The following is an 11364-nucleotide window of genomic DNA, read 5'->3' as shown; positions in this document are numbered from 1 at the left end:
TTTATTTTGCATTTTTCTCTCCTCCGTATTTCCCCAAATTTCAACTTCGTATTCATCAGTGCATAATTTTACTCTATACGGACTTTGGCGGGAAAGCCTAAACTTTAAGGTTATATTATCAAAGATGAATATTCGGCGAGGATAATGCACAATATTTCCATCTCCAGAACAAGATTTGTTCCTCTAAATAGAGTTTTATTTATTTATTATTTATCATAACCGTCTATTAATTAGTAAATTACAGTCACTTTTATCTTACTTACGACGATTGGGTCACCAACCTCTGTCACTGGCATATTTTGATTAACAGGTCGGTCATGTTTATATCTATTTTCATTATTTTTTATTATTATTTCCTATTATCCCTATTATGATTATTACTTTTATTTTGATATCACTATTATTATTAGTATTATCACAGGAGATATTTCCTCTTACTAATCAATTAATTTCTGCATTAAGAATGTCATAGCTTAAATCTCCTGAAACATATTGTCGATTCTAATTATGTTAAATGTATGTTTAGAAAACGCACATTGTCTTTAATCTTATTTTTCTGTTGGATTTTCAGCTTATATAACTGTGATTTGATTAACCATTATCCTCCATAAAAAAAATCTGTTTATTAATTAAACCGTTATTCGATATTTTTGATCTAACACACCATACGCTTTGAACATTACTTTAATTGATTCCATTGTGATCCACATATATTAACTTTCATTTATGGAGGTTTAATAGAATAAGCACTGCCTGGTGGATAGAATTGTTTAACAAAAATTATGCCATAATTAGTGGTCTACGTATATTAACTATTACTTATGGAGCTTCAATAGAATAAGCACAGCCAGGTGGATGGAAGCGCTGAACAAACCTATGCCATAATTAGGCAATTAAGAACTCAGGAAAGGGATTGGTTGATGATCCCCTTTTTAAATGCACCATCTGAACACCACCATAGGCTGCCAGGTGAGCAAGCCCAGGTGGTGAAACGTACGTCCAACTAACGGCCTCACGCACGGACTCCTCACTGCAGGAGGAGCCGTGACCAACAGCAGTCATTCAGAACGGCTGAGCGGCAATGATCCATCGAGTTCGGGGAGATCGCGAGTGGTAATGTACAATAACCTACGGGTCAGACTCACTCACCCGACACTCCCCACACACTCTCTCTCTTCCTGTCAACTTTCACTTTCACGGACAGACACCCGGTCTCCGGTGGCGCATCCGGACCCTGCAAGGCAAGTGGCAACAGGGTCCGCCTAACACCACATACGGCTTCTCAGGCTGCCGTCCGCTGCCTTTCTTTCCACGGCACAACCCACGATCCCACTCTCATCTGTCCTCCGCTCCAATGATGAGGTCAGACAGCAGATGGGATCAGTGAACTGGAGTGCCGACTATCCTTTGCCCTCAGAGTTACAGTCTCACACTTGACCAGTTACCTGCAGGTAATTTTGATAAAATAACAAGTACCAACGCATACAAAAACATGGCAATAAACAAGGCGCAATTATTGGGGATATAAACACCTGTGATTTTGTTTTAACTTGTGCCTATTAAGATAATATCAATTGTTACCTAGCAACAGCAATGTTTTTTATTAGGAGCAGGTCTGTTTTGTGCAATCTCATTGCACAATAAATGTTGTTAAATGATGCAGTGTTATTAACACAATTGTGATTTAGTCTATTACTGTGGGCCTTTTTATTTCATTTTCGGACTCTGGCTCAGACCCAAGTGGCGCATTTAGGACCCTGCAAGGCTCATAAGCATCAGGGCCCATCTAACACCACGTTGGGGTCTCTAGCCAGTGTGCCAGTTCTATCTTTTTTCTGTGACACAGTCGACGGTCCTACTCTCATCTTTCCTCCGCTCATGAATGAGGTTAGACAGCAGATGGGACTAGCAGACTAGAGTGTCACTATCTAATTTTCTACTATCCATGCCAGCATAATCTTGTTTTTTCTTTATTTGCATTTGTTACATACCTGACAAACAACACTAATGTGTCAGTTTTTCATTCAAGATACAAATGAATCATTTTGGAGACAGAATGTTGCAGTAAAACCCAATTGTAACTATGTATTCTCTAACAGACATGGATATTATTTTCTCTTTAACATGGAAGAGATGTTAAAACACAGATTTACTCTGTGAAATATGGGGAGAAGCTGATCTCACATACACAGCAGTATTTTTCTGCAAGGTGTAATTAATTATATCACCAATATCATCTCTGCTGCTCACAGGATATTTTTGATAGATTACTATCATTTTTTGTCATTAATTTCTGTGATTACTGCTGTTCATTGGATAAGTTTGATAGATTACTATCATTTTTCTTATCATCCATTGTTGAGCAAAATATACAAATAATTTTAAGATGATGATATTTGCTCTTTTTTGAATTATTCATATTTTTACCACTGTTTAAAAGGGGAATAAGTAATTGATACGTCTAATATACCCCTGTTATTTTATTTTAGTTGAGTATTGGATAAATAAAAGCTAAGTTTTAATTATAGACAGTTTTCATCTTTTTCACATCATTAATCATCAAAAGAGTGCTCCAAATATAGGAATTTCTTCTATTTGGTAAGATGTGGGCTCTTCCACACCCACCAAATCATTCTGTATCTGGTACACTATTCCTGGGAGCACCTCCAACGTCAGAATAGTTGCCCACTTGGGCTTGATATATTTTTTCTGTTTAGTTGGTTGTTTGAGATTTAGTCATTCAATTATAACCAGTCTGGTGCAGGGTAAACCAAGTTTTGCCACAAAAGTCAATACTGACAAAGGCTAATAATCATTCATCTAGAACGTTTCCTAGAAAAACTTTAAAAAGTCAATAATCTGGAGAATTTTTGTAAGAAACACATTGGTACTTTCCCATGATGAGTGAGTGCTTCAGGATTTCTTGCACTTACATGGGCTATTAACCAAAAGGTTGGTGGTTCAATCCCACCCAGGGATGTAATTGACCTTGTCATCAGATTTTGGTGATCTTTAAGTAGACAAGTCAAAATTTCAAACCCCCTCTTATGGTGTAGGGTACCTGGCCTTCTCTGACGTAATCAGAGTTAGATTTAATTAAGTGATTTTATAAAAAACAGCTAGGAAGCACAATTTAGCAGTGGGTTGCAGAGAAAAAAATAACATTTTAAACCTACCGGTAATTTTTTTTTCTCGTAGTCCGTAGAGGATGATGGGGACTCCGTAAGGACCATGGGGGATAGACGGGCTCCGCAGCAGACATGGGCACTTTAAGAAAGACTTTAGATCTGGGTGTGCACTGGCTCCTCCCTCTATGCCCCTCCTCCATACCTCAGTTAGAGAAACTGTGCCCAGAGGAGACGGACAGTACGAGGAAAGGATTTTTGTTAATCCAAGGTCAAGATTCATACCAGCCACACCAATCACACCGTATAACTTGTGATATACTACCCAGTTAACAGTATGAATCAAATCTAACTCTGATTACATCAGAGAAGGCCAGGTACCCTACACCATAGCAGGGGTTTTCGAAATTTTGACTTGTCTACTTAAAGATCAACAAAATCTGATAATAAGTTCAATTACATCCCTGGGTGGGATTGAACCACCAACCTTTTGGTTAATAGCCGTATACACTAACTGATTGCGCCACAGCGAAACTTTGCAAAAGTACATACTGACAAAGGCTAATAAGCATTCATCTAGAACGTTTCCTATAAAAACTTTAAATAGTCAATAATCTGGAGAGTTTTTGTAAGATGTTTCTTCCATCAACCAATGAAGAAACACATTGGTACTTTCCCATGATGAGTGAGTGCTTCAGGATCTCTTGCACTTACATGTGCAGCAGAGTACTGTAATGGAAGCATGCTGGGTCCATAACCCAGAGGTAGGCAGATTGAAACTATCCTCTGCTATATGACTTGTCTACTTAAATATTACCAAAATTTGATCACAAGGTCAATTACGTCCCTGGATGGGATTGAACCACCAACCTTTTGATTAATAGCTGAACACACTAACCGATTGCGCCACAGAGACACTTTGCAAAAAGTACATACTGACAAAGACTAATAAGCATTCATCTAGAACGTTTCCTAGAAAAACTTTAAAAAGTCAATAACCTGGAGAGTTTTTGTAAGATGTTTCTTCCAGCAACCAATGAAGAAACACATTGGTACTTTCCCATGATGAGTGAGTGCTTCAGGATCTCTTGCACTTACATGTGCAGCAGAGTACTGCAATGGAAGCATGCTGGGCCCATAACCCAGAGGTAGGCAGATTGATACTATCCTTTGCTATATGCATTTTTTTTGTTCATTAAAGTAATCCAAAACTGGGATTGATATTTTAGCTTTTATTTTTACTTAAAGTACAATAACTTTTACCATTTTAATTTGTTTTAATAGTATATTGACAGTGTTGTTTTCTTTCAAAAATCCAATTAATTTTCTTTACCCGATTATTAAAATGGTAAGTGACAAAAACAAACTACATTGTCACCAGAAGAGCAATACAAAATGTACAAGTGATATATTAAAATCATCTTTCCAGCTTGAATTTCAATGATGCATTGGGGCAACGATTTTGTGAGAAACATCTTCACCCTTAAATAAAGATTTTCTTAATTCCTTACCTGTGTGCTAATTAGATATCACCTTGTTTTCACATTAAACAGACTTCCACATGAGAAAGCAGCAAGGATGCAGTGGCGTTAATGTTTCCTGGTGTCAACCTGTATTATTTCAGTAGATATTGAAATGAGGATGCATCTTGCTGCCTTTCCAATGAAGCAAGTTTAATTTAGTAATAGGTGAAAAACCATCCCTACAAATATGTTAATCAGATACTTGGCTTTGTGGACACTTTTCAGAGAACAAATTAGTTAGCATAAAAATAAAGCCAGAAAATGAAGAGCTGTTTAATCACTCAATTGGATTTTTCTGCCAGCATATTTCTTTTTCTCTGCAACCCACTGCTAAATTGTGCTTCCTAGCTGTTTTTTTTATAAAATCACTGATTCAAATCTAACTCTGATTACATCAGAGTAGGCCAGGTACCCTACACCATAAGAAGGGGGTTTGAAATTTTGACTTGTCTACTTAAAGATCACCAAAATCTGATAACAAGGTCAATTACATCGCTGGGTGGGATTGAACCACCAACCCTTTGATTAATAACCAAACACACTAACCGATTGCGCCACAGAGACACTTTACAAACATACATACTGACAAAGGCTAATAAGCATTCATCTAGAACGTTTCCTAGAAAAACTTTAAAAAGTCAATAATCTGGAGAGTTTTTGTAAGATGTTTCTTCCATCAACCAACGAAGAAACACATTGGTACTTTCCCATGATGAGTGAGTGCTTCAGGATCTCTTGCACTTACATGTGCAGCAGAGTACTGCAATGGAAACATGCTGGGCCCATAACCCAGAGGTAGGCAGATTGAAACTATCCTCTGCTATATGCATTTTTTTTTGTAAATTAAAGTAATCCAAAACTGGGATTGATATTTTTGCTCTTTTATTTTTACTTAAAGTACAATAACTTTTACCATTTTAATTTGTTTTAATAGTATATTGACAGTATTGTTTTCTTTCAAAAATCCACTTAATTTTCTTTACCCTATTATTAAAATGGTAATTGACAAAAACAAACTACATTGTCACCAGAAGAGCAATACAAAATGTACAAGTGATATATTAAAATCATCTTTCCAGCTTGAATTTCAATGATGCATTGGGGCAACGATTTTGTGAGAAACACCTTCACCCTTAAATAAAGATTTTCTTAATTCCTTACCTGTGTGCTAATTAGATATCACCTTGTTTTCACATTAAACAGACTTCCACATGCGAAAGCAGCAAGGATGCAGTGGCGTTAATGTTTCCTGGTGTCAACCTGTATTATTTCAGTAGACATTGAAATGAGGATGCATCTTGCTGCCTTTCCAATGAAGCAAGTTTAATTCAGTAATAGGTGAAAAACCATTCCTACAAAGGTGTTAATCAGAGACTTGGCTTTGTGGACACTTTTCAGAGAGCAAATTTGTTAGCATAAACATAAAATCAGAAAATGAAGAGCTGTTTAAACAGCTACTGCCTGAGGGTCTCTTGACCTGGTGCAATACCTCTGTAGCTTTTTGTTGAGGCGGGACGCCATCATGTCTATCTTTAACAGTCCCCACCGACTTGCAATCTGTGCGAAGACTTCCTGATGGAGTCCCCACTCTCCTGGATGTAGGTCGTGTCTGCTGAGGAAGTCTGCTTCCCAGTTGTCCACTCCCGGAATGAACACTGCTGACAGTGCGCTTACATGATTCTCCACCCAGCGAAGAATTCTGGTGGCTTCCGCCATCGCCACTCTGCTCCTTGTGCCGCCTTGGCGGTTTACATGAACTACTGCGGTGACGTTGTCTGACTGGATCAGAACTGGTTGGTCGCGAAGTAAGGTCTCCGCTTGACATAGGGCGTTGTATATGGCCCTTAGCTCCAGGATGTTGATGTGAAGACAAGTCTCCTGACTTGACCAAAGACCTTGGAAATTTCTTCCCTGTGTGGCTGCTCCCCAACCTCGGAGGCTCGCGTTCGTGGTCACCAGGATCCAGTCCTGAATGCCGAACCTGCGGCCCTCTAGAAGGTGAGCACTCTGCAGCCACCACAGGAGAGATACCCTGGCCCTGGGGGACAGGGTGATCAACTGATGAATCTGTAGATGTGACCCGGACCACTTGTCCAGTAGGTCCCATTGCAAGATCCTCGCATGGAACCTGCCGAAGGGAATGGCCTCGTATGATGCCACCATCATTCCCAGGACTCGAGTGCAGTGATGCACTGACACCTGTTTTGGTTTCAATAGGTTCCTGACCAGAGTCATGAGTTCCTGGGCCTTTTCTATCGGAAGATAAACCCTTTTCTGGTCCGTATCCAGAATAATGCCCAAGCAAAGTCAGACGAGTCGTAGGAACCAACTGCGACTTCGGGATATTGAGAATCCAGCCGTTTTGCTGTAACACCTTCAATGAAAGTTATACGCTGTTCAGCAACTGCTCTCTTGATCTCGCTTTTATGAGGAGATCGTTCAAGTACGGGATAATTGTGACACCTTGCTTTCGCAGGAGCACCATAATTTCTGTCATTACCTTGGTGAAAATTCTCGGAGAAAATTCTGGAGAGACCAAACGGCAACGTCTGAAATTGGTAATGACAATACTGTACCGCAAATCTTAGGTACGCCTGATGAGGTGGATAAATGAGTACATGAAGGTATGCATCCTTTATGTCCAGAGATATCATAAAATCCCCCCCTTCTAGGCTGGCGATGACCGCTCTTAGCGATTCCATCTTGAACTTGAACCTTTTCAAGTATAGGTTCAGGGATTTTAAATTTAATATGGGTCTGACCAAACCGTCCGGTTTTGGGACTACAAACAGGGTCGAATAATTTCCCTTTCCTTGTTGAAGCAGGGGAACCTTGACCACCACCTGTTGAAGATACAATTTGTGAATTGCATTTAACACTATCTCCCTTTCCTGGGGAGAAGATGGTAGGGCCGATTTGAAAAACCGGCGAGGAGGCACCTCTTCGAATTTCAGCTTGTAACCCTGAGAAACAATTTCTATTGCCTAGGGATCCACCTGCGAATGAACCCAGATGTGGCTGAAAACTCGAAGACGTGCCCCCAACTGGGCGGACTCCTTTAGCGGAGCCCCAGCGTCATGCGGTGGATTTTGTAGAGGCCGGGGAGGACTTCTGTTCCTGGGAACTAGCTGTGTTGTGCAGCTTCTTCCCTCTGCCCTTACCTCTGGCAAGAAAGGACGCACCTCGTACTTTCTTGTTTCTCTGTGATCGAAAGGACTGCATTTGATAATGTGGTGCTTTCTTAGGCTGTGAGGGAATATAAGGCAAAAAATTTGATTTACCAGCTGTAGCTGTGGAGACAAGGTCCGAGAGACCTTCCCCAAACAATTCCTCACCCCTGTAAGGTAAAACCTCCATATGCCTTTTTGAGTCGGCATCACCTGTCCATTGCCGGGTCCATAGGACTCGTCTAGCAGAAATCGACATAGCGTTTATTCTAGAACCCAGTAGACTAATGTCACTTTGAGCATCTCTCATATATAGGACAGCATCTTTTATATGCCCTATGGTCAATAACATAGCATCCTTATCTAGGGTCTCAATCTCTGCTGATAAGGTATCTGTCCATGCTGCCACCGCGCTACAACCTCGGCCGACGCAATTGCCGGTCTGAGTAAGGTACCAGAATGTGTGTAAATGGACTTTAGGGTAACCTCCTGCTTGCGGTCAGCAGGGTCCCTGATGGTAGCCGTATCCTGGGATGGCAGCGCTACCTTTTTGGATAAGCGTGTCAATGCTTTATCCACCCTAGGGGAGGATTCCCACCGTATCCTGTCCATTGGCGGGAAAGGATACGCCATAAGAATCCTTTTGGGAATCTGCAGCTTTTTGTCTGGAGATTCCCAAGCTTTTTCACATAATTCGTTCAACTCATGTGAGGGGGGAAAGGTTATCTCAGGTTTCTTTCCCTTATACATGTGTACCCTCGTGTCAGGGACAGGGGACTCTGTGATGTGCAAAACATCTTTTATTGCAATAATCATATATCGAATACATTTAGCCAATTTTGGTTGTAACTTTGCATCATCGTAGTCGACACTGGAGTCAGAATCCGTGTCGGTATCTTTGTCAACTATTTGGGATAGTGGGCGCTTTTGAGACCCCGAAGGTCCCTGCGACATAGGGACAGGCATGGGTTGACTCCCTGACTGTTCCCTAGCTTCAGCTTTGTCTAATCTCTTGTGTAATAAGTTTACATTAGCACTTAAAACATTCCACATATCCATCCAGTCAGGTGTCGGCGTTGTCGATGGAGACACCACATTAATTTGCTCCTGCTCCTCTCTAGGAGAGCCTTCTACCTCAGACATGTCGACACACGTGTACCGACACACCATACACTCACGGAATCCTCTTATCTGAGGACAGTTCCCCAACAAGGCCCTTTGGAGAGACAGAGAGAGAAAGTATGCCAGCACACACCCCAGCGGCTATATGACCCAGGAAAAAAACACAATCATTTTATGTTTACCCAGTAGCGCTGTATTTCCATATATATATGCGCCTAATTATGTGCCCTCTCTTCTTTAAGACCCTCTTTCTACCGTGGTATAAGCAGGGGAGAGTCCATGGAGCTTCCCCTCAGCGGTGCTGTGGAGAAAATGGCGCTGGTGAGTGCTGAGGGAGAAGCCCCACCCCCTCAGCGACGGGCTTCTGTCCCGCTCAAATATAGTAAAAAAATGGCGGGGGCTCTTATATATATATACAGTGCCTAGCTGCATATATATTTATTTTGCCAAAGAGAGGTCTATATTGCTGCCCAGGGCGTCCCCCCTGCGCCCTTCACCCTTACACTGACTGCCGTGTGTGAGGTGTATGGGAGCAATGGAGCACAGCTTTACTGCTGTGCGTTACCTCAGTGAAGATCATGAAGTCTTCCGCCGCCTCTGAAGTCTTCTTTTCTTCTCATACTCACCCGGCTTCTATCTTCCGGCTCTGCGAGGGGGACGGCGGCGCGGCTCTGGGACGGACGGCGAGGGTGAGACCTGCGTACCGATCCCTCTGGAGCTAATGCTGTACAGTAGCCTAAGAAGCAGAGCCTATCAACTCACAGAAGTAGGTGTGCATCTCTCCCCTCCGCCCCTCGATGCAGGGAGTCTGTTGCCAGCAGGCTCCCTGAAAATAAAAAAATCTAACAAATATACTTTCTGTCAGGAAACTCAGGAGAGCTCCCTGAAAAGCACCCAGTCTCCTCTGGGCACAGTAGTAAACTGAGGTCTGGAGGAGGGGCATAGAGGGAGGAGCCAGTGCACACCCAGATCTAAAGTCTTTCTTAAAGTGCCCATGTCTCCTGCGGAGCCCGTCTATCCCCCATGGTCCTTACGGAGTCCCCAGCATCCTCTAGGACGTAAGAGAAAAATTATGCTGGCAGAAAAATCCAATTGAGTGATTAAACAGCTCCAGAGCTGCTCTGTAAGGCAAGTAAAAGGGTGTGGGCCCTGCAGCACTACCTGTAGTTTGCATTGTGCATTGGAAGCCTAGTTTGCTGTCTGTTTCCACTTCTTTTTTCTTGAGCCCCTCCCGTCTATACCCTTGTGCACTATCCTGACTTCTCCTCCCGTCTGCTTACTTTGTGCCTTCCAATGCACAATGCAAACTACAGGTAGTGCTGCAGGGCCCACACCCTTTTACTTGCCTTACAGAGCAGCTCTTGAGCTGTTACAGTGCCCAGCTGCTGCAAGAAATCAGCGTGAATGCTTCAGGGGCTGGGGCATGGCCAACATGAGCCCCACACCGAAGGAGGGTGGGGGTGTTTAATGCGAACTAGGGGTCTCGCACAATGCGAACTACAGGTAGTGCTGCAGGGCCCACACCCTTTTACTTGCATTACAGAGCAGCTCTGGAGCTGTTACAGTGCCCAGCTGCTGCAAGAAATCAGCTTGAATCCTTCAGGGGCTGGGGCATAGCCAACATGAGCCCCACACCGACGGAGGGTGGAGGTGTTTAATGCGAACTAGGGGTCATCCAAGTGCCGCAAAAGGCCGCCATGCCCTGCACGCCCCTTTTCTCTTTTCATATGCAGACGAGGGTTGAAGCCAACTTTGACCCACTGCTTGGATGACATCGCCATATGCAAATCCATCTGCTGCAGGCCTTCCCCCAGGAATGCTTGCACTAGTTGTTGCATTTGGTTTGTTGTTTGGGGGTGCTTCAGTATTAGGCAGCCTTCTGCCCTCCCATGTTCATCTGAAAATATGTGTTCTCCCTGCAGTTGTTGTCCCCAGATGAGAGTTCCCTTGTGCTGCCTCAGTTGAATCTCCTTTACTTGACAGAGATGTGCCTGAGCAGCGGCCCTCCCCAGCCCTATCCCAAATCATACTTATTTTGCATAGGAGATACCATGGTCATGAAGACTGTTCTCCCAGGGTGCGGTTCATTCATTGCATTCTGGGTATGCTGACCCCTGTGATTTCCCCAAATGTGGGAAACTCGACTGCATTATTTAATGCGAACTAGGGGTCATCCAAGCACCGCAAAAGGCCGCCATGCCCTGCATACCCCTTTTCTCTTTTCATAAGCAGACGAGGTTTGAAGCCAACCTTGACCCACTGCTTGGATGACATCACTTGCTGCCTTTCCAATGAAGCAAGTTTAATTTAATAATAGGTGAAAAACCATCCCTACAAAGGTGATAATCAGATACTTGGCTTTGTGGACACTTTTCAGAGCACAAATTTGTTAGCATAAAAATAAAGCCAGAAAATGAAGAGCTGTTT

At 42.6% G+C, this 11364-nt stretch overlaps 1 pseudogene; it reads left to right on the top strand.

Moving 5' to 3' along the window:
• Positions 1 to 10963: 10963 nt before the first annotated feature.
• On the top strand, positions 10964 to 11142 carry LOC135012438 (U1 spliceosomal RNA; annotated as a pseudogene).
• The last annotated feature ends 222 nt before the right edge of the window (positions 11143 to 11364 follow it).

The sequence above is a fragment of the Pseudophryne corroboree genome, unplaced genomic scaffold, assembly GCF_028390025.1.
Source record: "Pseudophryne corroboree isolate aPseCor3 unplaced genomic scaffold, aPseCor3.hap2 scaffold_253, whole genome shotgun sequence".
Taxonomy (NCBI): Eukaryota; Metazoa; Chordata; class Amphibia; order Anura; family Myobatrachidae; genus Pseudophryne; species Pseudophryne corroboree.
The sequence above is the reverse complement of the archived record's forward strand: the minus strand, read 5'-3'. Positions and strand labels throughout refer to the sequence as shown.